Source organism: Mustela nigripes, chromosome 15, assembly GCF_022355385.1.
Source record: "Mustela nigripes isolate SB6536 chromosome 15, MUSNIG.SB6536, whole genome shotgun sequence".
In the NCBI taxonomy this organism is placed as follows: domain Eukaryota; kingdom Metazoa; phylum Chordata; class Mammalia; order Carnivora; family Mustelidae; genus Mustela; species Mustela nigripes.
In genome coordinates this window covers 41,543,642-41,570,103 of record NC_081571.1, presented here as the reverse complement: position 1 = coordinate 41,570,103, position 26,462 = coordinate 41,543,642, and the positions used below count along the sequence as shown (strand labels likewise).

At 34.6% G+C, this 26,462-nt stretch overlaps 1 long non-coding RNA gene across 1 annotated transcript in view; it reads right to left on the bottom strand.

The window, feature by feature from the left end:
- LOC132002796 (uncharacterized) overlaps positions 1 to 26,462 on the bottom strand; it is a 60,745-nt gene that overhangs the window by 18,260 nt on the left and 16,023 nt on the right. The window contains exon 3 of the long non-coding RNA XR_009400017.1: positions 17,773 to 17,824. This is a non-coding gene — a long non-coding RNA (uncharacterized LOC132002796). The remainder of the gene's footprint in view (positions 1 to 17,772; positions 17,825 to 26,462) is intronic.

Here is a 26,462-nt window from a genome sequence, read left to right as displayed (position 1 = left end):
ATGATCTATTTCTGAGAGAGGCGTGTTAAGATCTCCAACGATTAGTGTATTCATATCAATATGACTCTTTATCTTGATTAACAGTTTTCTTATGTAATTGGCTGCTCCCATATTGGGGGCATAGATATTTACAATTGTTACATCATCTTGGTGGATAGTCCCTTTAAGAATGATGTAGTGTCCTTCTGGATCTCTGGCTACAGTCTTTAGTTTAAAATCTAATTTGTCTGATATGAGAATCGCTACCCCAGCCTTTTTTTGAGGCCCATTGGCATGAAAGGTGCTTCTCCATCCCTTCACTTTCAGTCTGGGTGTATCGTTAGGTTCAATATGGGTCTCTTGTAGACAACATATGGATGGGTCCTGTTGTTTTATCCAGTCTGCAACCCTGTGCCGTTTTATGGGCGCATTTAGGCCATTCACATTGAGGGTGATTATTGATAGATACGTTTTTATTGACATCGAGTTACCTTTGAAGTCTTTCTTTCTGTAGATTGTCTCTATATTTCTGTTCAATGCTATTCTTGGGCTTTTTCTTCCTTTAAAGAAGCCCCCTTAATATTTCCTGCAGTATTGGCTTGGTGTTGCATAGTCTTTTAAGCCTTGCCGGTCCTGGAAACCCTTTATCTCTCCATCCATTTGGAATGTCAGTCTTGCTGGATAACGTATTCTTGGCTGCATGTTCTTCTCATTCAGTGCCCTGAATATATCTTCCAGCCCTTTCTGGCTTGCCAGGTCTCTGGGGACAGGTCTGACGTTATTCTGATGGGCTTTCCTCTGTACATAAGGATCTTCTTTGTCCTAGCTGCTTTCAAGAGGTTCTGCCTACAATTATAACTCTTCATTCTTACTATTAGGTGTCTCGAGGACTTTCGAGAATCTGTAATCTTGGGGGGAAGCCTTTCGGCCTCTAGTACATAAATAAACACTGGTTCCATTCACGAGATTTGGAAAATTTTCATGAAGAACTTGTTCCACTATATCTTCTAGACTTCTTTCTTTCTCCTCCCTTTCAGGGATTCCAATAATTCTGACGTTGGAACATTTCATGGCATCATTTATTTCCCTGATTCTGTTTTTGTGGCTCCTAAGCTGTTTGTTCCAGGCTTCCTCATAATCCTTTCTCTCTGTTTGTCCTCCAGATCACTAATTCTATCTTCTGTCTCAGTTACTCTAGCATTGAGAGAATTTAGATTAGATTGGAACTCATTGAGAGCATTGTGAAGCTCATCCCTGGTAGCTTTCAGCTCTTCCCTAATATTGAAAACATGATCTTTGGTCATTTTCAGTTTGGCCCTAATCAATTCCGTTTGGTCACCCATGGCTTTCTCCAACCTAGCTATTGCTTGGATAATTGTTAGCCTGAATTCTCTTTCCGACATATTGTCTATGTTGATAGCCGTTAGCTCTGTTGCAGAAGGTCCATCCTCTGTATTTTTCTTCTGTTGGGCATTCCTCCTCCTAGTCATTTTGGTGAGAGATGGCTGAACAGGGGTAGCTGGGTGTATTGACTGTGGTGCAGTCAAGGTGCACCCTGGAATGCTTCTGAGCAATCAGGGTTCCCTACCCAAATGAGAGGAAAAAGAAAAGGAAAAGAAAAAAAGAGAGAGGGAGAAAGACAGGAAAGAAAGGTGAGATAAAAGAGAAGGTTTAGCCCAAATGGGCCCCAAGGTAAGATTTATGAAGTATACAAACAGACATAAGTTAAATTCAGTTATTCTCTCCTATGCTATATGTAATATATTTTATTTTTATCTAAGTATTTGCTGTAATTTTAATTACAGCACATAAGTCATCAATGTTCATATTTGTGATACAAGTTTCTTGTGCTAAAATGTTTTCAAGGTCTTTTCTCAAACATCAATGGTTTGCAACACTTTGAGTGTTATTGTTAATCTCCAGTGTTAAATTAAATTGACTATCTCTTAAGGTCATAATGGGGACGAAATGGAAAAACTCACATAAAGGATTTAACATACTGTATAATAAACTTTAATATTGTTTTTTAGTTGTGAGTATTTCTAGTTGTGAATAAACTTTAGATCAATCAAAAACCATTTCAGAAAATTATGTTATGATTTAGAATTCAAGAATGTTTTAGTTATTTTTTATAGGAAATATCTTCTTTCAGTGATGGCTATTCAAAAAGTATATACAAGTAATTTTGTAACATCAATAGATGTGTTTTACAATTATAACCACTATTCATATTTTACTGTAGCACTAACTAGATTGTATTATAATTTCCCTTTTTGTTACTTATTATTTCCCCTCAATAGACTTTGAGGATTTGAAGGACAAGGACTATGTTTTGTTCATTTTTGTATCTCCTGTATCTAACTAGGACAGAGTGAGTTATTTGTTGATAGGATACAGGAAGATAGGAATGTATAAAGAAGTTTCTTATAGTTATTCTATATAAAAAAAAATTTAAAACTCTATGAAAGTGATATGTTAACGCTCAGTAAAATAAATTCTTTTGTGTGTCTTTCGATTTTAAAATATATGGCACAGGACACTACATAAAGGATAGATTCCTTTTTAATGAAGAATATTACATTAGCATAAAATACATTGTCAGAGTCATGCAGTCTTAAAGTCCAAGAAATCTGGGAAAAATTATATGGTAATTATTTCAAAACTTCACTATTTTAAATCATGGATCATGACAACTGCTCAGACTTTCAGGAATGACTGTAAGCACCATACTAAACCTGAGAAACAAAGTAAATGAGAGCATAGGTTCTAGTATAAGAAATGAGAAAGACAATTCAGAGAATATGAGGTTTAAAAAAATGTACCATTTTTATATAAAAAAATTAAGCATGGCTCACTTGAGATACAAAACATTAAATGAGAAATAAAATTCCATGTGTGCAACTATGGATTCAAATCAATTATTTATGATGGTTTAGGCTGTGCAAATCAATATGTGTACTGTATGAGGTAGCAAAAGAAAGATGCATCATTTGAATCCTCCCAGATATTGAATTAAATTGATTTGCTCCCATTTGGAACAACATTAATTTTAGTCTAGATTTATAAGCTACAATCTGATTATAGAGTAAACATTAAAATTAGTTAAAATGAGATTCGGGAGGAAAATATCCTGGGAAGATTATCTAATTTAAAGATTTCAATTTTAATATATATTTAGTTTACATACCCAATCTTTAGCAATATTGTATTGTTTCTAATAGTGAAGATTCTGGACACCTTTAAAAAGAACACTTACTAGAAATAATTGATTAATACATCTTTGAAAATATGTATGTTGAACATTCCTGGAATAAGAATATATGGGTGTTCAATCAAAAATATTTCAGAAGTTGGGGTGCCTGGATGGCTCAGTGGGTTAAGCCTCTGCTTTTGGCTCAGGTCACGACCTCAGAATCCCGGGATCTAGCCCTGCACCCAGCTCTCTGTTCAGCAAGGAGCCTGCTTCCCTTCCTCTCTCTCTCTGCCTGCCTCTTTGCCTATAAATAAATAAAATCTTAAAAAAATATATATTTCAAAAGTGATGTACATAGAAGCATGCTATATGCTAATTTTCAGAAAACTGCCTAGTTCTGGTATTTGTCTGCCTCATCCCAACTCCAGCCAATGCTAGTGACTTTCTGACAAGAGTAACAATTGCAGAAGTTTCCACGACCATGTTATCTAAAGTCTGCAAGACGGTAAGGCACATCTCTTTAGCCACCTCCGTCTGGTTGCTATGGAAAGGACTTCAGACAGAATTTTCTATTGCAAAAGCTGTCAAGTCTGTGTACCTTCTTTCTTCTGTGCTTCTGCTCATTAATGATTTGCTTTGATGTTTGATGGTTCACCAGAGTCTAATTAGTGGAGTTATTGTACTTATTCTTTCCTAAATCATCTATTTTACTATTATGCAGTGCTATGATGAGTCATCTTCAAATTCTTCAAAATGCACAAATAGATTAAGTGACCAACTTTTTTCTTTTTTCATCTGTATGTTGTCTATAGCAGAATTATGGGCACCATTCTTTCTGAGGTGGACACATACTTAGGAACTAGTGTTACTTGTGAAACAAAAAGCTAGTAATGTTGAAAATATAATTTTTTTTAAAAAAAGCAAATAATGTTGGATAGAGATTGGACCTTGCACTCTATAGGAAAATGATCTGGAAGAGAATAGTTAGTTGGGATGAGATTAAAATCAATGTGGCATGCATGTGAAGTAGACCTAACCCCATAATTCTAGATTGAAGATTATATACTGACAAGTTTAAGGTTGGAAGTGACATCATTTATGGAAACTTTCATTTATTCTATTCCCTCTTTCAGACCGTAGTAATGTTATAGATTTATCTGTTCATCCAAGGGCTTATCAAGTAATTTGTGAATATGATTTATACATAATGTATGACACTGCATGGATGAGAAAACAATAGTGTATGGAAGCTTATTTTCCTCATTCTTTTGTGGGTAAATATAATTTAAAACCATCAGGAAAATCGGTCATTAGTTGGTTAAGGTATAACTACTATATTTATAATTCCTATGTTTGCTTCCTTTTTAGAACCTTAAACATTTTAAATAGAGTGTTATATTGATCATTGTAATGGAACATTATTTATCCATTCTGATCATAATTCATAGTATTCTTTCTGTAATCATATTAACTAGTGTATAGCTTGATTTTTAAAAAAATCTTATTTATTACAAGGCTCATAGTCTAAGTTTCCTTCACTTCCTTCCCTTTTTCTTTTTTCTTTTTTTTTTTTTTAAGATTTTATTTATTTATTTGACAGAGAAAAATCACAAGTAGACGGAGAGGCAGGCAGAGAGAGAGAGGGAAGCAGGCTCCCTGCTGAGCAGAGAGCCCAATGCGGGACTTGATCCCAGGACCCTGAGATCATGACCAGAGCCGAAGGCAGCGGCTTAACCCACTGAGCCACCCAGGTGCCCCATCCTTCCTTTTTTCATTTCTTCTTTCCTTTCTTCCCTTCCTCCTCTTTTTCTGTGAGAAACTGATTTGTCATCCAACCTTCATTTCTCTTAACTGAGCAAAAGCAATCAAATTGATTGTTCTTGATCTATAAGCCCCAAAATACCTGTCCTAACATTAGGGCACCATAGTTAAAAATAAATGATATAGAGATCCCTCTACCCATTTTTACTGTTAAGAGCTGAACTGGAGAGAGAGAAAATCTCTAGGTGTCAAGGTGGTTGATTAAGACAAGATGTCAAAGTTTTAGTCAAGCTTTTATTCATCTATAGTGGTAGTATAAGCAAAAGTTCAGAAAGAAGGTTAAATTTCCCATGAATGATACCAGGCAAGGTTCAGATATATTAGCACAGATGAGGGAACTCTCTCACTGCTGAGGAAAACCCCCAAACAAGAGGTTTCTGGCATTTTACAGACCCCAGGACTCCATGGAAGGAGAGGAAAAAGAGCCAGGAAGTTCTGAGTTGTGAGTGGAGAAAATGTCTTTAAAGACATCTCTACAAACACACCTGAGTAAGACCTTAGGCCAGCGCCCCAGTACAGAGGCCTGGGATTGGTGGGACTTAGGCTATGAATGCAGATACATAGTATAGCATGTCCAGGAATGGGTACCTGGGTCCTTCAATGCAACTCCTTGCAGAGGCTGAAATGCACTGTCTGTACACCAAATGGGTATACAGAGAGCAGCTTTCACTTGGGAGGCTTGACAGGAAGAGCCTTTGTCATTGCCTCTGGTTTCACCTCAATGATTAGTCATAATGTTTTTGCCAGTAGCTGCACTCCTCAACTCCATCATTTGGTTTTTTGGTGCCTGGGTAAGAAACAGTCTACTCTGTCTGGCCCCAAATAAGTCAGACTTTGAGAGAACCTTGTAAATAGTCTTAGACCACAGAGACCATGGTCATAATCAAGATTACTCCAAGCAGGATGATCACATTTTCTGGTGGAGTAAACATAGCCATGAATACCAACTATTATCCAGCCAGGAAAACATGTCAATAGTCCATTAAGGTCACCTTAGAGAGCCAGGAAGTTTCTTCTTTAAGTTTCTGGATAAATCTTTTTTTGACCTGGCTCGAGGCATCAACTTCAGCACAGCACAGCTCTGGCTGGTAGGTTGAAGATGACCTAAATGCTTTCCAAGGCTGACTGAGGTGACTCCATGCTAGTCAGGGTGCACATACAAGAAATACAATCCCAGAGGGTCCATTTGGTCACCTGGAAATGAAGAGTTTAGGGCTCTTCAAGCAATACAGACATTAATGAGGCAGTCCGTTTAACTGGAACCCCAGCGTAGCCTATCAGTAAGGTATCTTCTACCTTAAGGTCCCAGTCCAGACCAGATAATTTAGTTCAGTCATTGGTCTTAGAGGGATGACCTGAGGCATTCAGTTTCAAATATTTGGGTTTGTCTGTGACATCAGCTGTGAGCTTCATGAGTGTAGACAGCATATGGAGATGTTCTGTTAGAGATTTGTAGGAAGTGAGGTCATCTTTGTTTGTATCACTAAATTGCCATGTGTGAGCATGGACCCAGAATTTCATTTGTTCTCAAAGCAGTCACAACAGCTTGGAAAAGTAGCATGGGGAGTTTTTCTTTAGAAGGAGAGAAAGCTTTCAGGAACAGTTCTGATAAATCAAGGTATTAATGTCCTTTTCCCCATCTCCCACACCTGCCCCTACTGCCGGGGTTTTGATTTTCCTTATGGTGGTGCTTGCTGAGTGTGTCCCATTTAGTAATCAAAACTTCATATTTTCTCAGTCATTTCCTATTCTTATCTAGCTCTTCATCTAAAATGGTCATATGCAAAAAGGACAAAGCATTTTTACAGAGAAAATGTGTTTATATAATTGAAGTGGAAAGATACATCAGAAAGAATCTGCAAAAAATCTTGGATTTTTAAAAGGTTTGTATCATCTTCCACTTTTGCTGTTTAAAAGCCAGGCTGGCCTCACATCTATCTATATCTCCAGGAAGGGGATCAAAGAGGATGGAAGGTCAATTAAGTGTTCCCCACAGTGCCCAAGGTGTCAATAGCTGTAACATAAGATCATCCTATTGAGGAAGGGGACAGACAACCTGATTGAACAAATGGTGTAAGTTTCCCTAGCTTCCTGGGTACCCCTTTGTTGGATCATTAGATGACCTCAGCCAGCGAGTCGGGGAGTAAGGGAAAGATCATTTATCTATCCTCAGAACTGAAAAGTTTGTATAAACAATGCTCTTGCTAGAACTTCCAAAGACTCACTGACTGTCAAATTGCTCTTCAGACTCTCTCTGTTTCCACTACCATCCCTTGCAGCGCCCCCCACTGACTTGGCTAGCACCTACCCAAAGTGCCTTATGGGACCCCCAGGCATTCTCCTCCAGAATGGCAGTGTGCTTGATCTTGATGGACCCTTCTCCTTGCTGCCCCGGTTTGTCAGGGGCTGAGCCTAAAAGAGCTGAGCTACCAGGGATGGACACCTCACCCATCCTACTAGCTTTTCCAGAAACAGAATCTTTCTTCAATTGCATCAGTAGAGTTTCAAGTGTTCTACTGATGGGCAAAACAGTGTTGCAAAAGAAAGAATGTTCTGGGGGCACCTGGGTGGCTCAGTAGGTTAAAGCCTCTGTCTTCAGCTCAGGTCATGATCTCAGGGTCCTGGGATTGAGCCCCATATTGGGCTCTCTGCTCAGCGGGGAGCCTGCTTCCCTCCCTCTCTCTGCTTGCCTATCTGCCTACTTGTGATCTATCTCTCTGTCAAATAAATAAATAAAAATCTTAAAAAAAGAAAGAAAGACTGTTCTGGACTGCATGTGAGTTTGTAAATTGATAGGCATTGCAGGTGACAGGCATCAAAATGAACTTTTGTTCCTAACAGATGTTTTCTGGATTGAGGAGAAGACCCCCTGCCACAATGGCTTAAATTACTCCATTTGGCACAAGTACTTTTCCTTTCTTTATTTTTGTGGGAGCTAAGAGATGGTTCTGGCTAGGTTCCTTTCTGGATTGTTTGTAGAACTGAGTGTAGGACAGTAATTATACCTCTGCTTGCAACAGAGCAGAGATAGAATTGTGCCCTCTCTCATACACATTCATTGTAACTCTCTTATATACATATTATCAATACTAGGTCTTACCTTGATTCTCATCACATTTATGGAGAAGTGACTGATTAATTTTCAATAGACATTTGCCAGCCTTGGTAATGAAACACATAACTGTAAAGTGGTTTCTTAATGCTTGATTAGTACTACTAGTAACTACTTTCATTTAAAAATGTTGTATTTCCAGTTGACAAATGACAGTAATGTACTTTAGAAAAATGCACTGCTTGAAAGCAGCAAATCATATTTAAAGAGTAAGCAAAGATTCCTGGAATAATTTTATATAACAATTGTTTCAGTGAATGAGTGAATGAACTCAACTATTCAGTGACAATTTTTACCATGAACTAGGCAAAGGGCATGATTAACAGTTGAACGGGATATAGATTTATTTTTCAGGATACTATATCTAGCTGAAGATTCAAATATGGAAAAAAAAGTATTTCTAGAATATACATCAGAATATACATCTAGAATATACATGCATCTGGCTAATTGTGACTAGATTAGAAGTCGTGAGCAGATACCACAGAGTCAGCCCATTAGTCCCTAGATATTAGAACTGGAAAGTAGAATTATAGTCAGTCTAAGTGAGTCAACTGTGGCAGGACATGAAAACTCATGAACATGAGTCCTGAGAAACAGCTCTTGGTCTGGGGAAAGGGAAAAATGAAAAATGACACAAAGAGATAAAGACTAGAAACTGACAATCTATAAAGACTGTTTTGGGTTTTTCTTTCTCATGAGGCTCAGCTGCTTTCTTGGGCTCTGTTCTTGGGTCTAACTAACATACATATGTATTCACAATTTAACAGGTGTGGAATTGGAATTTATCTCATATGTAATGGTGTCCTATAATAACTATTGACCAGGTGGCAATAGGAATGTAGTTCTCATGCCGATGTTTGGGCTTACTGAGTCACATCTATTGGTTGTGTGGCAACATCTGGTTGTCATGGCAATTCACATGCATTTTAACTATGACACATGAGTGAGGTACCATTTAAAAGCATACACCATGATTATTCTTGAAACATTTTCTTGAGAAAGAAACAAGTATGAAACAGTGGTGAAGCACAAATAAGGCATTAGTGAAGCACATATTTTTCTTTGGGGTAATAACTGCAATTTCATATTTTCCTATAAAACAATATCAGGGAATAATATCATACACCAAGCAATGTGATGAGGCCAGAAGATGTTTTGAATGCCTTGGAAAATTCTCGGAATTTTCAAAGGAAGAAAGGTTGTTGTGACAGATTCATGCATCTCACAGAACTATACATAAAGCCTCAAAATACGTTTTCCAGATATTTCATGCTGATTTGAGTAGAACATTCTTAACTTACAGTGATAAGTAATTTAATTAGAAAAAAGTGATAGCATTGGTTTAGTCAACTAGGAGATATTAATGATTACTCAGTATTCTTCAACATGCTAAACATGTAGTATCAATGCTAAAAGTCTTAAAGAGATCAAGATTATAAGGATTAATTACAGAAAAAGCATATTACTGAGAGGCTATGCTTAATAATAATTTCCAAAAATAAATTACCACCAGATTTAGTTTTAAACCACAGAATTAAATCTTAGCCCCATAATCGTAGTGTGAAGGGACCACGAAAAATCCAAAAAAGTAGATAGATGATGGCTGAACTGATGTTGCATGGATCAAAGTTCTTTGGTTATAGAAGTTCAAGAGCTCTAACTCACCACCTACCATGGTACTTCTTAACACATTTGAGAACATATATCTGATTAGTTCACAAATGAACTTTACAAATATTTATCTATCTATCATCTATTTATCTAATTTTAAAATGTTTCTATATGTTTACATATACATGGGTATATATATATATATAAATGTATATGTATGTGTATACACACACACACATATATATTTATATATATATATATATATATATATATATATATATATATATATATAAAATAACCTAGAATTTTTTCAAAAGCTTCCTTTGGCTTTCTTGATAAAACCATTAAGATTAAAATAATGTCAAAGATGTGCCAAATATATTCAGAATCAACAACAGATCGCTATGTTCATAAATATTGCATCAATAAACCATTTATAAATCATGAACCTCAATGAATCTGAGTCAAAAACTAATTCAGCTGAGTCATACAGATTTCAGAGAAATATTAAGTATGCCATACCCAAAGAATTTTACTTATTTATTTTTATGTTTGTACATCAGTAAAATAAGCTAAACATATATGGCTAAATATATCTGAAAACAGCTGTTTCATAAATACAGAATAAAAATAACATGTGAGAAGAAAGCATTGTGGGTCTTGGTTTATTTGGGAGTTCTGTTTTCTTTCTTGATGACATAAATTAAGTTAGATCTGCTATACAACATTGCGCCTATAGCTTAAAATATTGTATTGTACACTTGAAAATTTGTGAAGAGGATAGATCTTTTATTGAGTGTTCTTACCATAATAAGAATAAATAAATTAAAATGCTACAGTATTAAGATCATATGAACATACACTTACATATATATTTTTAACATATAGTTTGTCTTACAAATAATTATATTAAACATGGTATATTTTATATAGAAAGTTTTCAAGAAAAAATGTACTGTTAACCTCTTTTGTTAGGCTTATTCAATTATACAATTGTAAATGGGATTGATTCCTTGATTTCTCTTTCTGTTGCTTCATTATTGGTATGTAGAAAAGCAACAGATTTCTGTACACTGATTTTGTATCAGTTCTAGCAATTTTTTGGAAGAGTATTTCAGGTTTTCTGCGTTGAGTATCATGTCATCTGCAAATAGTGGAAGTTTTACTTCTTCCTCGCCAATTTGGATGAGTTTTATTTCCTTTTACTCTGATTGTTCTAGGTCTTCCAGCACTAATTTAAATAATAATGGTGAGACTGGACATCCCTGTCCATGGAGGAAAAGTTCTCAGTTTTTCTCCATTGAGGATGATATTAGCTGTGGGTCTTTCATATATGACCTTTATGATGTTGAGGTGTGTTTCCTCTATCCCTACTTTGTTGAGGGTTTTTATCAAGAATGGATGCTGTATTTTCTCAAATGCTTTTTTTGCATCTATTGAGAGGATCATGTGGCTTTTACTTTTTTTTTTTTATTATTATCATGGTGTATCACATTGATTGAGTTGTGAATATTGAACCACCCTGGCAGCCAAGGAACAAATCACACTTAATTGTGGTGAATAAATCTTTTAATATACTATTGGATTCTATTTGCTGGTATCTTGTTGAGAATTTTTGCATCCAAGTTCATAAGGGATATTGGCTTGTAATTCTTCTTTTTTTTTTAGTGGGATCTTTGCCTGGTTTTGAAATCAAGGTAATGTTGGCCTTGTAGAATGAGTTTGTACATTTTCCTTCTATTTATGTTTTTTGGAACAGTTTAAGAAGAATACATGTTTGCTAGAATTCTCCTGGGAAACCATATGGCCCTGGATGTTTGTTTGTTAGGAGATTTTTGATTACTGATTCAATTTCTTTACCATCTCACACCTGTCAGAATGGCTAAAATTAACAACACAAGAAATATCAGATGTTAGGAAGGAGGAGGAGGAAGGGGAACCCTCTTACACTGTTGATGGGAATGAAAACTGGTATAGCCACTCTGGAAAATAGTATGGAGTTTCCTAAAAAGGTTAAAAATAGAAATACCCTACAACCCAGCAACTGTACTGCTAGGTATTTACCCAAAAGATACAAAAATACTGATTTGAAGAGGTACATGCACCCCAACATTTATAGCTACAAATTATGGAAAGAGCCCAAATGTCCATCAACTGATGAATGAATAAAGATGTAAAGATGTGAGATATATATATCTCTCTCAATTAAAGTCAATGCCATTGAATTTTACCCAATGTTTAAAGATCTTTGCATGTGTTGTAGCCTATCATTGATAACACAATGTTATAATTTGTGTGCTAAATATCCAGATGTTGCAATGGAGGATAGATTTTCATTTAATATTTGTTTACACATTACTTTTATTATTTAGGATGATATATATATATATATCCCTATATATATATAAATCCCTATATATATATAAATCCCTATAAATCCATATATATATATATATATATATATATATATATATATATATATATTAGGGATATTACTCAGCCATCAAAAAGAATGAAGTCTTGCCATTTGGAATTATGTAGATGGAACTAGAGAGTATTCTGCCAAATGAAATAACTCAATAAGAGAAGCACAAATACCATGTGATTTCATTTATATGTGGAAATTAAGAAACAAAACAGATGAACATAAGGGAAGGGAAAAGAAAAAAAAGAGAGAGGAAAGCAAACTATAAGCAGCACTCAACTATGGAGAACAAACTGAGAGCTGATGGAAGGAGGTGAGCAGGGGGATGGACTAAACGGGTGAAGTACTTTTTTTAAGATTGATTTATTTATTTCAAATATATATATATATATAGAGAGAGAGAGAGAGAGAGAAAGCACTGGTAGCAGGAGAGAGAGTCAAAAGCAGACTCTGTGCTGAGCATGGAGCCCATTGCAGAGTTTAATCTCATGACCCTAAGATCATGACCTGAGCCAAAATCAAGAGTCAGACACCTAACTCACTGAGCCACCTAGGTGTCCCTGGGTGATGGGTATAAAGGATGGCACTTGTTGTGATGAGCGCTGGTTGTTATATGTAAGTGATGAAACCCTCAGTTCTATTCATGAAACTAATACTAACTTATATGTTAACAACTAGAATTTAAATAAAAACTTGAAAAAATAAATAAAGATTTAAGATTTGGAAAGCTCCCAAAAGCCTTTCAAAACTAGGATTAAAAATAAGGTCTGTGGATGTAGGGGTCAGTGAGTTTTGTGTTCTGCAAGCTTTGACTTGCTAATATGTTCATACATCATGTAGCTCAAATAAAAGCCATCTCCAGCTAAAACAAAAAAAACAAAAAACAAAAAAGAGGAAAATTACACTGACTACATCCTGAAATACAATGGTGAATTTCCCTTATGAAAAGTATTTCTGAGGGACAGCTGGGTGACTTCATTGGTTAAGTGTCAGCCTTTGGCTCAGGTCATGATCCCAGGACCCTGGGATGGAGTCTTGCATTGGTCCCTCTGCCTTGGTTTCTCCCCCTGCTTGTGTGCTCTCTCTGACAAATACATAAGTAAAATCTTAAAAAAAAAAAAAAAAAAAAAAAAAAAAAGACAAGAAAATAAAAGAGAAGAAAAAAGAAAAGTATTTGAGCAGGAAAAACTTGTGTTTTAGTGGCCTGAATAGAACTCTTTAATCTTTAAAGACTACTTCCTATGATGATAAAGTTATAGTTTCTAGGTACAACATCTTCAGGAAATTTCTTGGTTATCGATAGATGCTATTTAGTAATCTGAAGATCATAAGAGAATTAATATGCTTCCATTAGAGTCTTGCTTAACAACTGGAGTAACCAGGGCCAATGGAAGAATCTAGAATATTTTGATAGAAATGAAAACTATTTATGAAATTATTATATCTAAAATGAAAATTATATTGTATAGTATTTTTGTATCGTATAGTTTATGGAGTTTTTTCATAAAGTAGCAAGTAGTTGTTAGGTCATTACATACTATTTATACCTAAAGAAAACCAAATATTCTCTTAATCATTCAATACAGTATTTCACCTCTGTTTAATATGGTGAGAATACCATAGAATATTATAGTATATCAATGAAGAGAAATGAAAACATATCCTAAGATGGCTTGATTATGCTTTTTTGCTTATAGAAGGATTGTCAGGTGAAAAAAAAAAAAAAGAAGGATTGTCAGGTGAATTATATCCTTCCAGTGTTGCCATTATTACCTGTATGAGGGAGTACAAAGCATGCCATTGACTTTAACCCAATGCTTAAAGATCTTTGCATATGTTGTAGCCTATTATCGATAATACCATGTTATAATTTGTGTCCTAAATATCCAGATGTTATTTATTGGCAATAATATTATTCAAGGTTTTCTGATACTGCAATGGAGGATGGATTTTCATTTAATATTTGTTTACATATTACTTTTATTATTTAGGATGTAATCATGTTTCTGACAATGATAGTATTGAATACTTTGCAGAAAAGAGTTCACATAGCAATCCAGAGAATGCTAATTTTGAAAAGGCCTGGTTGCCAGGATTTCACTTGGCTGAAATTAAGGACCCTGGTAAGGATGGTTTGCTGGGCCTAAGTTGCTTATACAAACAACTGAACACTTGCTTTCCTTCTGGGACTCTGGAATTTCTGTAGGCAGAGGGTGTTTATGTGACTAGCTTTTGGTAAAATTTTTAATGCTCTCTCTAACGAGCTTCCTGGGTAGACAACAATTCTCACATGTTGTCATAACTTGTTGCTGGAGGAAGTGAGCATTTCCTTTGTGGTTCTACTAGGAGAAGAGTCTTGGAAACGTGCACTTCATTCTCTCCAAATAAATCTTAGCCATGAGTACAATTCAATTCTCAGTCCTGTGAGTCCTTGTGTGAATCCTATGAATTGCAAATGTGCAGGGTGGTCTTTTGTATCCCTAACACAAGTATATTTTATGTATTAGGCATTATTCTAGGCATATTCTATCCATTATTCTACTTAGTGCTCAAAAAAAAATCTATAAATTGTGTTATTAATTCTGAATCATGGATGAGGAAACAACATACAGAGAATAAGTAATTTTCACAGGGTTGAACAGATAGCATTGGGCAAAAATCAGAATTTGGGCACAGTTCTTTTAATTCTAAAGTATGTATGCTGGATGGCACAGTGTACTAGAAAACAATATTAAAACAATGAAATTCATATAGACATCAGTGTTTGTTGTTGGTTTGTTTGTTTTGCATTTCAGGTCTGTGCTTGGTAAGGTGTGCCCCTTAGAATAACACTTAAAATAAGTCATTAAGTAATACTAGTCACATAGTTCATCTCCCTTTCTGATTTCCTCCCTCTTGACTCTGGGAAATAAACTGAGGGCTGTGGAAAAGGAAAAAGGATGGGGTGATGGGGTAATTGGCTGATGAGCGTTAAAGAGGGCACATGATGTGATAAGCCCTGAGTGATACTCTCAACTAATGAATCATTGAATATTATGTCAAAAGCTAATGATGTACTATACCTTGGCTAATGCAATTTCAATTTAAAAAATACAAAACAAAACAATAAAAATAAAAAACAAACAAAAAAATAAAAATCACTAGAGAAGAAAAAAAAGTAATACTAGTCAGAACTTCTAGGCTACCTTTTTGCCTGGGATGTGTATTTTTGCCAACTAAATCCTGATGGCAGCTAGGGAATGAGAAGTGGATCTGAACACCTTTGAAAAGACCAAATTGTCGTACTCACTACCTCTCTTCTTTATCTACCCAGATTACTCTGGTCCACAACAGCTGAGACCTACCTTGATCGCCACAGATTTTTCCTGGTATAACAATTCTAATAGTCAAAACTTCTCCCTACATCCAGATAATAACCGGAAATATTGACATATATCTGACACCCAGAAACTATTTTCCTGAGCTTCACGTTAGCCTCTCTGTATTTTCACAGACTTCCAAATGTTTGTCACCAAGTTAATCTTCTTTGAGGCTCCTCATTGTCAGTAGTCACTCCTCAGGTCAAGATCTAGAGCTCTGGAGCATTAATAACCTGCATTCTCCCTGAGCTTGTGGAGCAAGGGCAATTTTTGTGCCAGAAACAAATGAAAATTAAAAATAAAGCAATTAAAATATTCAATGACAATATTTAATACATATATTACAGTGAACTCCATTTTTGGTATCTCTAGAAAGATGTAGTTTTGATTGTACTGGAATGCAAGAGGCAAAGACACGGTTCAGGACTCCATGAACATTGATTTGTTTTGTTTTGGCTTTTTTTCCTTCTCTAAATGAGATTGTTATGCTTATGTATTCCGTGAACAAGGAAGGACCAATGTTTACAAATACCTTTTGAAAAGATGTATAACAAATATTTTTTAAAGGCACAATGAGTACTAGGGAAAACACAGGAATTACATAAATTATGGTTCCTTTATCCAGTCTGTAAAAGCTGTGATACTGTATAGTCTTCTGAAAATGTGAACGAGTAGAAATCCAGAAGACGCCAGTTATGGGAAGAGACAGTCTACATTTATGACCAAGTTTAAATGAAAATATACCACACTTAAAAATCTTAGAGCAATAATGGCATCATAGATGTTTAAGTCTTTGGGAGTCTATAAAATATACGAAGGAGGAGGGAAGAAGATATATGAAGAAGTAAAAGTTGTATTTGAAATTTTACTAGAGGACTAGAGTCCTCTAGTAAATGCAGGAATGTCGCACTTTCACTTGCTTAAGAAGAGTGAAAATTACATCTGAGGTAATGGAGAAAAAATTTGTTAATTTTTTAGCAAAAAATTAACATGTGGAAATTAACATGTAAGAGATAAACTTGGATTAAAAAGTAGTGCTTGGCAAAGACAGAAAAAAGCAGGAGAGGGAAAAATAGGTCAGTTTTCTTCAGTTTAGGGATAACAATTCTACCTGTCTAAAGGCAATTTTCCATTCTCATGTTGTGTTAATTTTGACAAGAATTCTGGGATGTAGATAGACCTATTGTTACCTTTAATTTTCAGGTTGTAAAAAATAATAAGGGTAACTCTTTTTATAATAGTTAATATATTCCAGGAATAATGTTAAATTTTTGTCTTTTATTTTTTAAGTACAGTAATTCATTTGATTATCAAAATTACCTTATCAGGGATATAATAATTTTAGTCCATTATATGGGTTTAAAAAAACTTATTTTAAGATTTTACTTATTTATTTGACAGGGAGAAATACACCGAGAGAGGGAACATAGCAGGCAGTGTGGGAGAGGAAAAAGCAGGCTTCCTGGCAAGCAGTAAGCCTGATATAGGGCTCTATCCCAGGACCCTGGGATCATGATCTGAGGCGAAGGCAGACACTTAACTGTACCACCCAGGTGCTCCCATGGGTTTTAAAATTTTGACTTGACCATAGTGAGTAACTTACAAAAGGTAGTAGTAAATATTGAAACCAGGCTGTAAACTCAAGGATGTCTGATTCCAGGGTCCTGGTTTCAGATATTAGGTGACAGTTTTAATCTCTGAAATACAGAAACTTAACTTACCATCTGAATTTACACTGTTACAATGTGACTGTAACCTAAGAAATGACTTTATACTGGAATTCTGAATTCCTACTTTCACTAGATTTTAATGAAAGATTTTTTGTGCTCATTTTTTTCAATTATTCTATTGATTATCTATATGTGTAATTAGAGATGCCATCTGTCTAAGGCAGTGGCCATTACTGATTTATTGGTTCAAAATCTTGCACACTTCGAGCATCAGAAATCTATGTTTAATGATTTAAGCCTTCTGAAAATAGTCTGTAGAGCAATAGTAATGCTATAATTATATTTTTATCTTTAAAGATTGATTTCAAGAGTATCTTGTGTTTCACTGGTTCTTTTGAAAAATGGCTTAAAAATGTAGGGAGTGTATCAGCCTCTATTATTTTAATTTAATTATTTAATAACCATCATACTTTCATTGACAGATCAAGGTTTATTAATCTATATGCTGAGTGCTTATTTCACCTGGGACTGAAGAAATTAAACCATGAAAAATCTCTTAAAAATGATACGGTAATCTATAGATCCTATTTCTTTCATACCTGGTCAATGTTGTGCATTATTCACTCAAGAGCACTTGGAGAGTTAAATAAACTGCAAAAGAAGAGAAAATTAGAAAATAAATGGGTAGGTATTGTATTATTTGTACTGCAACAATAATAAAAGTGTAATACAAATACAATTTGTATTACAGTTGTATTACAACCAAAAGAAAAAGTGTCATGTATCTAACTTATCTTAGAAGAACTCTATTAAAATTAAATTTTCCCCCATAATCCAATATTTCTCTCTTATGTATTTAAAAGATATAAATGCTTTCATCATATGTTACTTTAAAACTGTTAGATTTAGTAATAAATCACAAAAGTATATTTTTATATAAAAATTTAAAAATCATCATAAATAGACTTCTTAGTCACCATCTTTTTAATGTATTTAAAAGGGAAAACTAGGGCACCTGGGTGGCTCAGTGGGTTAGGCCACTGCCTTCGGCTCAGGTCATGATCTCAAGGTCCTGGGATCGAGTCCCACATCATCGGGCTCTCTGCTCAGCAGGGAGCCTGCTTCCTCCTCTCTCTCTCTGCCTGCCTCTCTGCCTACTTGTGATCTCTCTCTGTCAAATAAATAAAATCTTAAAAAAAAAAAAAAGGGAAAACTATGATGAGTTATAAATGGGGCTAAAATTATGTAAAGATTTTGAAACCAGGAAGTAAATTATATACATGAAATCATACTGTCTCTCTAGGTATTGGTTTTATGTAAAGAGAAACTGAAATCCATAATGTTTACCACTAGACAATTCTTAAATATACATTTTGAATAGCTATTTTAAAGTAATCAGAATGATTTGAATTGGTATTCATTTAATAGAAATAAATAATCTTCTGTTGGGACTCCAGTTGTTTGTCCAACTTTTTTTTATGAATGAGTCATTTCTACACAGATTAGTTTTTCTTTTCTTTCTTTCTTTTTTCTTCCTTTCTTTTCTTTTCAAATTAGTTTTAGGCAAACCTCATTTAAAAGATAAAAATATGTAGACCAGTTGAAAATAGTACTTTCTACTGTAAAAAGGACTTCGTAGAAAGTGTCTTATTTACCCATTAAGCAGGAAAAAATGATGTATTTTGAGAAATTTTTAGAAACTATAATATGATCATTTATCTTACATTTACCCAAGAAGAGATATTTCATGTACAAGTAAGACAAACCAATATGGGTTAGATGTTTTGTTGTGTACTAGAGATATAACCATGAAGAACTCAAATTGTTCTGGATATATTGAACAAGTTTTGTCCATGAATAGAAATTTGGTAAAAACAGAAAAATGTTAAGTATCAACTAGAAAATCACTCATTTAACAACACACACTTTAAATCTTCTAGGAAACAAGTCAACACTACACACATTTTTAAAAATCATAACATATCAAAATCTTTTTACTTGGCTATTTTCCAAATTAATAAATAGAAGTTTATACCAGAGTTGACAAACTACAATGTGTGAGCTAGAATGGCTTTTACTTTTTTTTTTTTTAAGATTTTATTTATTTATTTGACAGAGAGAGATCACAAGTAGACGGAGAGACAGGCAGAGAGAGAGATAGAGGGAAGCAGGCTCCCTGCTGAGCAGAGAGCCCTATACGGGACTCGATCCCAGAACTCCAAGATCATGGCCTGAGCTGAAGGCAGTGGCTTAGCCCACTGAGCCACACAGGCACCTGGCTTTTACATTTTTAAAGTATTTTAAGACCAGTAAAACCAAACCAAACCAAACCAAATACCAGAGAATTACAAAGTGTACATTTTTGTTATGCTTCTTTTTAAAGGAAAAGTTTGCTGTTTCATACACTGGTCTACATCATCATGTAATATCATTGTTAATGACTAGTAAATATATATATATGTATAAAAATGGACAAATATGTATATATAATGTAGAATATATGGTGTATATACATTATATATAATGATATATGTCTTTATTTGTATGTATACATTAAATTTAAATGTATATTTGTGTGGACACATTCTCTTGTTTCTCTATATATCTATACTTTCCTCTTTTGGGATATTTAATATTTAACTTACATCTCATAAAGATTCTTTTTTTTCCAGCTTTATTAAGATATGATTGACAAAAATGTTGTATATTTGGGTTATACAACATGCTGGGGTTATTATTTTATTTTTTTAATTCCAATATAATTAACATAACACTGTTACATTGCTTTCAGGTGTACGATACAGTCATTCAACAACTCTATGCATAATTGAGTGCTCATTATGGTAAGTATACTCTTAATCTCTTCCACCTATTTTAACCCTCCCTCCCCACCCCCCACCAGTCACCTTTCCTCCTATAACCATGTTTGTTTTCTGTATTTAGGAGTTTGATTTTTTTTTAATTTTCTTTTCACATTTTATTTTCGTTTAGCTACTGTAACAATCTGTTGTCAGTCTGAGGCTGATAGTGGTACTACTGTAATGGCTTAAACTGCAATGTTCTTAAAATCATCTATGATCTGTTACTTACTAGGCATGTAGACTTGGCCAAGCTATTTAACTACCTAAGTATCACATTCCTCATTATAAATATAACGATAATACCTTCCTCACAGTAGGTCTATATGTATTAAGTTACAGAATTCAGCATATGTTCAGTGCAATGATTCTTTTTTTTTTAATTTTTTGAAATTTTTTGAAATTTTAATGTATTGTTAGCCCCAGGGGTACAGGTCTGTGAATTGCCAGGTTGACACACTTCACAGCACTCACCATAGCACATACCTTTCCCAATGTCCATAACCCCATCTCTCGCTACCCCCCCTCTGCCTGGCAACCCTCAGTTTGTTTTGTGAGATTAAGAGTCTCTTATAGTTTGTCTGCCTCCCGATCCCATCTTGTTTCTCTTCCGTCCCCCCAAAACCCCCACGTTGCATCTCCACTTCCCTCATATTAGGGAGATCGTATGATAGTTGTCTTTCTAGGAGTTTGATTTTTTTTGTCTCTTTTCTTTGTTCATTTGTTTTGTTCCTAAATTCCACATATGAGTGAAATCATATAGTATTTATCTTTCTCTAAATGACTTATACCATTATAATTCTAGATCCATCCATGTTATTGCGAATGGCAAGATTTCATTCTTTTTTTTATGACTAAGTGATACTCCATTGTATAAATACACTACTTCTTTAGCCATTCAACCATCCATGGACATTTGGGCTGCTTCCATATGTCAGTTATTGTGACTAAAGTTGTAACACAAGGGTGAATATGTCTTTCAAACTATTTTTTTAAAATTTGTGAGTGAATACCTAGTAGTGGGATTGCTGGATAATATGGTAATTCTGTTTTTAATTTTTGAGGAAACTCCGTATTTTTTTCCGTAGTGACTACATCAGGTTTTTTTTTTTCCCCCTACCAACAATACATAAGGTTTCCTTTTTTCCCCACATCCTTATCAACACTTGTTGTTTCTTGTGTTGTTTTTACTTTTTATTTTAGCCATTCTGAAAGGTGTGAAGTGAAATCTCATTGTGGTTTTCATTTGCATTTACCTGATGATGAGTGATGTTGAGCGTCTTTCTAGGTGTATGTTGGCCATTGCAATGTCTTATTTGGAGAAATGTCTATTCAGGTCCTCTGCCCATTTTTAAATTAGATTATTTGGGGATTTTGGTGAAGAACTGTATAAGTTTTTTACATATTATTTTGAATACTAACCTTTTATTGGAATGTCATTTACAAATATCTTCTCCCATTCAAAAGGTTGTCTTTTAGTTTTGTTGATTGTTTCCTTTGCTATGCGGAAGCCCTTTATTTTGCTATAATCCCAATAGCTCATTTTTTGCTTTTGTATTCCTCTCTTTAGGAGACATATCAGGAAAATGTTTCTACAGCCCATATCAGAGAAATAACTGCTTGTGCTCTCTTCTAGAATTTTTAGGGGTTTGAGTCTCACATTTAGGTCTTTAATCTATTTTGAGTTTATTTTTGTATATGGTATAAGATAGAGTGATCTAGTTTCATTGTTTTGTATGTAGCTGTCCATTTTCTCTAACATCAGTTCTTAAAGAGACTCCTTTTCCCATTATATATTCTTGCCTCCTTTGTCATAGATTAATTGATCATATAATTGTTGGTTTATTTCTGATCTCTCCATTCTGTTCCATTGATGTATATATGTATTTTTGTACCAGTATCATACTGTTTTGATTATTACAGCTTTGTAGTATATCTTGAAATTTGGGATTGTGATACCTCCAGTTTTGTTCTTTTTCAAGATTGCTTTGCTATTTGGGATCTTCTGTGGTACCATACAAATTTTAGGATTTTTTTTCTAGTTCTGTGAAAAATGCTGTTGGCATTTTGATAAAGATTGCTTTAAATGCATACATTGCTTTGGGTAGGATGGACATTTTAACAATATTTGTTCTCCCATTCCACTAGCTTAAAATATCTTTCCATTTGTTTTTGTCATATTCAATTTCTTTGATCAGTGTTGCATCGTTTTCAGTGTACAGGTCCTTCACCTCCTTGGTTAAATTTATTCCATGTATTTTATAATTTTTAAAAAAATATTTTATTTATTTATTTGTCAGTGAGAGAGAGAGCACAAGCAGGCAGAGTGGAAGGCAGAGGCCGCCCAGCAGGGAGCCCGATGCAGGCCTCCATTCCAGGACCCTGGGATCATGACTTGAGCCAAAAGCAGCCGCTTAACTGGCTGAGCCACTGAGGCATTCCATATTATTTTTTTATACAATTGTAAATGGGATTGTATTCTTAAATTCACTTTCTCTACTTCATTATTAGTGTATAGAAATACAGATTTCTGTATATTGATTTTGTATCCTGTAACTTTACTAACTTCATTTATCAGTTCCAACAGTTGAAAAAAAACTGTGGAATCTTTATAGTTTTCTACATATGTCATATGTAAATAGTGAAAGTTTCGATTCTTGCTTACCATTTGAATACCTCTTATTTCTTTTTATTGTCTGATTGCCATGGCTAGAACTTCCAGAACTATGTTGAATAAAAGCAGTGAGAGTGGCCATCTTTGTCTTGTACTGAAACTTAGGGGGAAAGGTCTGTTTGTCACCATTGAGTATGATGTTAGCTATAGTATATGGCCTTTCACATAACCTTCGTTATGTTGATGTGTGTTCCCTTTAAACCTGCTTCACTGAGAATTTTCATCAGAAATGGATGTTGTACTTTGTCAAATGCTTTTTCTGCCTGTATTGACATGATCATGTGGTTTTTATCCTTTCTTTTATTGATGTGATGCATCACATTGATTGATTTGCGAATACTGAATCACCTTTGTATCCCAGGAAGAAATCCCACTTGATTGTAAGTGATGTTTTAGTGTATTGTTGGATTTGGTTTGCGAATATTTTATTGAGGATTTTTGCATTTACATTCACCAGAGACTTTGGCCTATAGTTCTCTTTTTTCATCGTGTCTTTATTTGGTATTGGTATCAAGGTAATGCTGGACATATAGAATGCATTTGAAAAGTTTTCTTTCTCTTCCAATTTTTGGAATAGTTTGAGGAAAAATAAGTGTTAACTCTTCAAATTTTTGGTAGAGTTCACCTGTGAAGCCCTCTGGTTGTGAACTTCTGTGGGGTTGTGGAGTTTTTTGATTACTGGTTCAATTTCCTTGTTAATAATTGGTTAGTTCAAATTTTCTATTTTGTCCTAATTTAGTTAGGGGAGGTTATATGTTTTTGGCAACTTATCCATTTCTTCTAAGTTGTCCAATTTGTTGGTGTATAGTTTTTCATAATACATAATACAAAATTATACAAATATAATACAAAATAATACAAATATAATACAAAATAAATTTTAAAAGTAATATACAAAAGACATAATAAATACTAAAGAAAAATACAAAAATCCTTTGTATTTCTGTGGCGCCGGTTGTTATTACCCCTCTTTCATTTCTGACTTTGTTTCTTTAAGTCCTCTTTCTTTTTTTTTTTTTAAGTCTGTCTGTTTTTCAATTTCGTTCATCTAGCTCCTGTTTTATTGTTCTATTCTATTGTTTTTTAGTTCCAATTTGCTTACTTCTGCCCTAATCTTTATGATTTCCTTCCTTCTACTGGGTTTTGGGTGTTTCACTATTGTTGTTCTTCTTCTTTTCTCCAACTCCTTTAGGTGTAAGGTTAAATTGTTTATTTGAGGATTTTCTTGCTTCCTGAGGATGGCCTGGATTGCTATACACTTCCCTCTCAGAACAATATTTGCTGCATCATAATTTTAGTAATAGTAATATTATAGAGATTACAATAAATTTTTTCAGCTTTACAGAATGAAAGCAGCTTATTTAAAAGTGCTATTATTTTATATTTTATTAATAATTATTTCATAATTAATAATTACACAATTAATAATTATTAATCAATAATTTCATAATTAATAATTGCAACTGATAAATAAACATCCATATGCACACAATCATCCAGTTTGGAACTGCAAGCGTAATGTTATAATTATACTGCCTTTGGCATTCCTCCAGTTTTCCTTCCTTAATTCATCTTGCACATTTGTGGCTATTTCTCTTAAAACTCCATTTGCCTACAGGACAGAATGTAAGCTGTACGTCTTAATATTCTGCACTCTTCCTTCCCAACAAATCTTTCTGAGTCTTACTTCTTTTACTAATAAGTATCTTATAAAAATCATATGGAAATTCTTCCCCACCCAATACCACAATTGTAAGTAAATCTTCTGGATCTTCTTTCCTATTATCATATTATTAATGCACAATTTACAGGTTATATCTTTTTTAAAAAATATATTTTATTTATTTATTTGACAGAGATCACAAGTAGAGAGGCAGGCAGAGAGAGAGGGGAAGCAGGCTCCCTGCTTAGCAGAGAACCCAATGTGGGACTCGATCCCAGGACCCTGGGATCATGATCTAAGCCGAAGCCAGAGGCTTAACCCACTGAGCCACCAAGGCGCCCTACAGGTTATGTCTTTGATATGAAATTGTAATTTCCCTGAAATCTGGACATCCATCTAGAGTCCTGAGCAATGATTCTTTACAATTGTTTATATGCGATGAGTTGATTTATCTTATTTCTTAAAATTTTGTCCTTTTTTTTCACTGAAGTAGAATTAACATACATACAATGTTATATTAGTTTCCCGTATATATAATATATTGACTCAACAGTTCCATACCTTATTCAGTGTTCACCATGATAAATGCTGTCACCATCTGTCACCATACAATGTTATGACAATATTACTGACTACATTTCCTATGTGATGTTTTCACCTCTGTGACTTATTTATCACTGGAACTCGGTGCCTCTTGATCCTCTTCAGCTATTTCTCCCATGTCCCCCCACCCACCCACCCCCTGCAACTACCAGTTTGTTCTCTGCATGTGACTTTTAAAGATTTCTTATGTTTTAACAACATAAGGCTGAGGAGCCCCACCTTTCCTTACTCTCCTGAATCACTACCCCTCTTCCTTGGCACTCATAGCAACCCAGAACTCTGGTCCTTTTAAAGCAATTGATGCATTCTCCCCTAAGGGTTCTGGGCCATGCCTTATTTTTGATGGCTCTCTCTTCCTTGCAGCTGCTATAGTTTGATGCTTGCCTGTGTAAGATGTTGATGTTTGCCGTAAAACCTGTGGGGAAGAATGATGTTACATTTGGGTCAGGAAGTAGTGCTCTGGGCAGGGTTGGGAGCTAGTCAATAGATCTTTCCATTACTTTATTGTGTGGCCTCTCTCTTCAGAAACATTGTATCTCTGGCCTTAAATAGTCTCACTTCCGAAGCCTGGTACATTGCAACACCCTAATCAGGAAAGCTTGTTTTAGGAGCTTTGCAAGCTAAAACCTTCCTAGTCTGAGCCTTCGGTTCTAATGAGAATTTATTCTGGCCTTGCTGTGTTTCTAATCTTTTGTGTTTCTCTGAGGCTCCTAAGTTCTCTGTGAAAGGTGTTACGGTGTAAAGAAATAAACAAAAATTTTTTGACATAAACACACATCAATGACTCATATTTACAGTTCCACAGTCATTGAGGGGAGTGTCCTAAACGGTAAACATTGTGCTATACACGAGGCATAAATATGACTAAATCCTAAGCCTGTCCTTGAAAACTTTAGAATCTCGTGAAAGGCACAAACATTATAATTTCAATTCAGTGTGCTAAGTATAATAATAGAAGAATGAATAGAAAACTATACAGCATGCAATGGATGAAGAAATAATCTCAGCCTGGGGGTTAAAAGTTGACTTCTAGCCTGAAATTATATCTGAACTGAGTTCTAAAAGAATATAAAACTTAATCTTAGAGACAGTAAGACATCTTTTTTGAGTCCCACTGCTATTATATAGCAAGCTACGGCTAAAACCATTTTTCCCTTAATTTTCTATTCATTATATATTAACACCATTCTAATTGGTCTAACATAGTTTTATACCTGTTAAATAATTTTTTAAAAAGTTAACAATCAGTGTAATGTTTTAATTGATAGAACTAACACCTCCAAATCTCTGTTTGATACATTATGACTAAATTTTCTCTGTAGACCTGAGAAAGTAATTTGATCTGAGAGGAGGATTCTAATGGTAAACATTTTGATAATTGGAAAGAAAAATAATTTGGGGTAGGCACTAAAAGCACCCTTTCTGGCTTTTCAAAAACCAAGAGGTATTTTACTGTTCTGTCTTAGATTTCTAGACCTACAGGCTATACTG